Raw genomic sequence first — 5,821 nt, 5'->3', positions numbered from 1 at the left:
CATCCCATGGGAGCAAGTATTCATGAAGCAAATTGCATAAAATATTGATTTCCTTTGTAAAAATGAGATTACCATTCTTTGCGGGTTGCGGGTTTTTATTTGCCATATCTCGGGACTGATTTCCAGCAGCCATTAATGTCCATGATAGTCCACAATCAGCAATCTTCATTCCTCTTGCACCGCAGAGCAATCCGGTCTTCATTGGACAAGCATCCGTCATCCATTCTTCTTCTTCTTATTCACCACATGAATTTTCCTTTAGGGGGGAGAGAGAGAGAGGAGAGAGAAATACTGAAATCGGAATTCTTCATAGAGACCGCCATTGGAGGAGCGAAGCATGGCGAAATGATTGGCATCCAAGGGGATTGAAGCCCCATGATCAATTGGGGGGGTAGGGGAAGTTGCTCACAGGCAGGAGATGGCATGATCAACAAGAGGGCGCATTTTTCGGCGCCTACAGGCCACGCCTTCTCTCCACGTTTTTTCTCTTCTCCTTCATGTGAAATTTCATACTACATTAAAAGTTACATGTCCCCCCCCCAAAGGTCATGCCCACTTGGCCTCCCAAGTATCCACCTCTTCAAATCTTGCCCATTTCTTGGCTCCTTCCCCGTCCGGACTCTGAATTGAGCTCTGAAAAATCCTGGGCGTCCGGCTGGATATCCCGCATTGGCCAATAACTCTTGTCAACCCGCACGACAGTCTGAAAAATTATGAAAAATCAACAAGTGTCGCTCGGGCGCCTTTAAAGCACTTTGGCGCTTAAAATTGTCCTAGATCGAGCCGCCGCCTTCGACGTTGAATATTTTTCCCTTGATATTCATAATTTTTAGCTATTTTTAAGCACTTCTCGGCACCAAAATTCCACTCTCATTGGCAACCATGGGATAGGGCGACTCAACCCGTCGAATCCCACAATAGATCTGCACAAAACAACCAAAGGAAGCATCAAGCTGATACAAAATAAATACATAGTAAACACAACACAATGCTCACCCTACCCCTGACAGAACCAAGGCATGACATCCACAAGGAGTAGGCCTAGCATAATCTGATAAAATTCCGAAGCTAGTCACTGACCCATTGCTCCAACACGGGCAAACTAAAAAGAACTATCAAAGAGGTTGCCCTAAGTGGTGGTCTGAACTACCTAGCTAACTAAGGACAACACAACTAGGAGCTCCTACTAGGTGAGGACTCCTATAGCCTAATCAAGAAATATTTTCTTCTAACACGTTCCTTCTGTTAGGGTTTTATTTTATTGATATACTCGGGCATGTAAAAAGGAGGGAGCTGAGCGTAGTGACCCAAGGAGAATAGGACATCGGCCTCAGGTCCTGTCTCGGTACCCAAGAACCTACCAGGCCCTCGCAAGGTGACACTTAATCCTTTTCTGATGCTCACTTTTATTTTCGCTCCAACCTTCCTTGTTTCTTCTTTCTTCAACAAGAAGCCACCCCTAGGAAGACAAGGTATCGGCCCCGGGTCTGACTCGTCCCCAGGAACCTACCAAGCCTTCGCAAGGCAATGATCAACTGCGTATACATTTTCCTTTCTTTTCTTTTCTTTGCTAGGGGTTAGAACCCCTTTTTACACACCTTCGTATATTTTTATTGTCTTTTCAGATGTTCAGGGTTTCTTATTATTAGCATTCTTTTCCTTCTGGTAGGCTTCTCTAACTGCCTCACAACTAACAAGAACTCCTAGAACGGTTGCCTAGCAGGCTAGCAGAACAGGGTCACTAGGACTCCCAATGTCTTGACAGGAGGCAACGACTACTCAGACCTTCCTCAAACATACTAAACCTAAACCTTGGGACTTCATGCCTTGGATGCCGGTCCCCAACAAGAAACAAAAAACCCCTTTAACAAGTACACAAACACATATAACATAACAACCACAATACGCATAAAGGAAAGATATCACTTGGACAGGGCCACAAGAAGCTTCCACGCAACAAAAGGCTCCTTCCAAGCACTTCTTCAAACCTGGCTAGGACAGAACTCAAACAAGAAACCATTAACCGCACCTGCACTAAACAGACAACTGGCCCTCTTGGCCTAACGAAATAAAACAGTAAAACCTCGCAAAACGGGCCCTCTTGGCCTAACGAAATAAAACAAAGTAGCATCTACACATCCTTCCCTGGAATAGCATAGATATACAATAATAGGCTCCCTCCCAAGGAGGAAAACACAGGCTCGTAGCCCTAAACTAAATGCATAAGGTTATGACCCATCCCTCCTGCATATACAACAAGAGGCGTACGCATAACATGTTGTCTAATTAACCTATGGGTCCCGGATAATAATGGTAGATTGGTCTCGGCAACTCTCTGCATCACCCATATCAACCATCGTCTGCCATATATTGCATTTTCTGATAACATTCCCCACAAGCAGCGGGGTCCTGTTTCATCATTGATCACGATATCCAAACTAGGACCACAATTAAGGAAGAGGTCTTCCTCATAAGCAAGATTTGCCAATGAATCTGCAAACTGATTCCAGTAACATGGAATCAGCTGAAAAGACACTCTCTCAAACTCCTCAAGTAGGGTCATAGCAGTCCGATGATACATACAAAGAATGGGATTCCGCACTGTGTATGTCCCATCTAGTTGATTCAGGATCAACTAGGAATCCCCTTTTACTAACAACCGGCGAATACCACTTTGTTTGGCAATATGCAGTCCCATAATCAAGGCTTTATACTCTGCCATATTGTTAGTGAATCCTACCCCGAGATAAGTAGCCAACTTCATCGCAACTCTATGTCGGGGGTCTCGGATTACTACTCCAACACTCCCTTTTTTATTGGGGCCCCTGGATGCTCCGTCAAAATATAGTGTGTACGTCCATAATGGGTTTACACAGCCGGGCATTAGGAACTCCTCTATTCGTAGTTATGATAATCAAAGTTTAGCATATTGAGAGGATGAACTGACAGCTCCATCCCACCTTCTTCATTGAACTCAACAAGGATACTTGTCAACAGTCGTAAGCACTGATGGCAGAAAACTTTAATCACCCACACAAAGGTTCCGTCTGCTTGCTCAATCACTTTATATCCTTTGCTCCACCAGATGAGTTTCCTCTGAGGTATCTTTGCTCCAGATATGGGTACTCCAAATAAGGGATTAACCGACCCATCAACCAAGTTTTAAGGTCGTCCGCATGTCTCAAATCATTCCTAGCATGGACCTGCAATGCATTTCCTTTGTATCAGTAGTCTTAGAAATAGTAAGGTTTAATCTTATTAAGATTAACCTTATTCTTAAACTCCACTCCCTGTAAATCAGCTAATAGGGCTGTAGACTTATTCTTCCCTAACCTAACGATTTTGTAGGGTCCATCCCATTTAGGTTCCAATTTTCCTGGGAAAAGCTCCCTACGCGCATCATAATATAAAACCAGTTGTCCCTTCTTAAAGGTGTACTTCTTCGCTTTTAGGTCATGCAACTGTTTCATGCGACGTTTAGCCACCTCCTGATGTAATAGGCTTTGCAACTTAATTTCATCTAGGTGGGCTAAGGTCGTAAATCGCTCTAATAGGGCGTCCTCATTACCCAAAGAATGGTTTATTGCGAATCTAATAGTCGGTAACTCAATTTCTAAGGGTAAAATGCACTCTTCACCATAAACTAGTTTGAACGGTGTGTGGCCAGTGGCTCGCTTGAACGTGGTATTATATGCCCATACTGCCACATACAGCTTCTTATCCCAGTCGCGTTTCTTTTCAGATACGACTTTCGATAGGATGCCCACAAGCTGCTTGTTGGTGCTTTCAACCTGCCCATTCACCTGGGGATTATAAGGAGTCATTTTGTTGTGCTTGATCTGCCAAGCCTCTATCAAGCTTTTGATCACCTTATTCAGGAAATGGGTTCCGCGGTCCGACGCTAATTCTTTCGGCGGACCAAAACGGCATATTATCTGCTCTAAAAGGAAACTAGCAGTTTCTTTAGCATCATCTTTCCTTGTTGCACATGCTTTTGACCACTTTGTGAAGTAGTCAGTTGCTACAATGATATACCTCTTTTGCGTAGTCGACGACGGAGTAATAGGACCCACAAAGTCTATTCCCCACTTCTCAAATGGAAGTATCGCCAAAATAGGGGTGAGTGGTCTTTTCCTATTCTCTCGACTATCATGTCATTGACAAATATCGCATCTCTTAACATACGCAAACGCATCTTGGAAGATGGCAAGCCACCAATAACCTGCTCTTAAAGCCTTTTGTGCTGTAAGCCGTCCAGCAAAATGGCCTCCGCAAGCAGAATCATGGCACTCTTCCAAAATGAATGGCACCTCGTCAGGCATCACACATCGGCGATAGATGTCATCAACCCCTTGCCGATATAATGTACCTGCGATCAAGACAAACTTTAACGCTTGCTACTTAATTTTCCTTCTCTCAGCTTTAGATAATTTAGATCCAACCTCTCCTGTCGATAAATAATGTGTTATTGCAGCATACCAGGAGGAATAGACGCCGTATCTATTTTAAATAATAACTCCATGTCACTACCTTCAGCCACAGATTCTTTCGGCTCCCCAAAGTCCATAAGACATTCCACGATGCCTTGCAACCTTGGTGGCTTACTCCTGATCTCATAATCAAATAACTGCAAAGTGATTAACCACTTCGGTAGACGATCAGGCGGCTACAGCTTATTCATCAATAATCGAAGCCCCTCCGCCTTCGTATAAAGCACAACTTTCTCATAGAGGATATAGTGCCTGAATTTCTTGGTCCCAAAGACCATCGCAAGACACAACTTCTCCATGTAGGTATAATTGATCTCTGAAATGCCCAATTTTCGACTAGCAAAGGCTATCAGATGATACCACTTTTCCTCCCAAATTTGAGCTAAACAGTAGCTGATACTATGCATGGTGGCTGCTGAAAATATATACAACACCTCACCTCTTTTAAGTGCTTTTAAAACGGGAGCTTTTACTAGCTCCTGCTTCACATCCTCGAAAGCTACCTTACAAGGGTCACCCCATACAAACAAACAGCTAAAGGCCAAGGTGTTTATGAATCTACGGTAATAACCAACTGAAGACAGAAAGCTATGAACTTCTTTCGGAGTGCGTGGTGGACCCATGGCAACTATGACTGACCTTCTCGGGATCTGCTGCAATTCCTACCAAACTGACCACATGGCCCAGCAATAGCCCATAAGGTACACCAAAAACACACTTCTGTGGGTTTAGAGCGATACAAAATTATCTGCAACGCTCAAAGAATTTTCTCAAAATAATCAACTGCCTTTCTCTCACGGTGGCTGCCCCTAAGTCATCAATAAACACCTTCAACTCTTCAGGGGATATGTCACCGAATGTCTTATCTGTTGTTCGTTGCCATGAACCGATGCATTGCATAAACCAAAGGCCATCACATGGTATGCAAAAGTACCAAAGACAATAATAAAAGTTGTTTTCAACTTGTCCTCTTCTGCAATTGCCATCTGGTTATATCCTGCAAAGCAATCCATAAATGAATATATCTCCCTACCCACTAATTGATCCAAAATCTGGTCAATAAATGGCAACGGGTAGTAATCCTTAACTGTTTGCTTATTCATCTCTCTAAAATCTACACATAATTGGATTTGATTATTTTTCTTCTTTCTGATCACAACTGGTGAACACCATTCCGTGTGTTGCACAGGAAAAATCAAACCCGCTTTCCTTAGCTTCTGTAACTCTTCAAACAGCCCGTCCCTTAGTTTAAAAGGCATGCGCCTTACTTTCTGTCGTACAGGGCGGCTTCCTTTCTTCAACGAAATTGTATGAATGGCGAAACTAGGAGG

Source organism: Lygodium microphyllum, chromosome 11, assembly GCF_053477565.2.
Source record: "Lygodium microphyllum isolate KBCC chromosome 11, Lygodium_microphyllum_v1.1.10, whole genome shotgun sequence".
In the NCBI taxonomy this organism is placed as follows: Eukaryota; Viridiplantae; Streptophyta; class Polypodiopsida; order Schizaeales; family Lygodiaceae; genus Lygodium; species Lygodium microphyllum.
The sequence above is the reverse complement of the archived record's forward strand: the minus strand, read 5'-3'. Positions refer to the sequence as shown.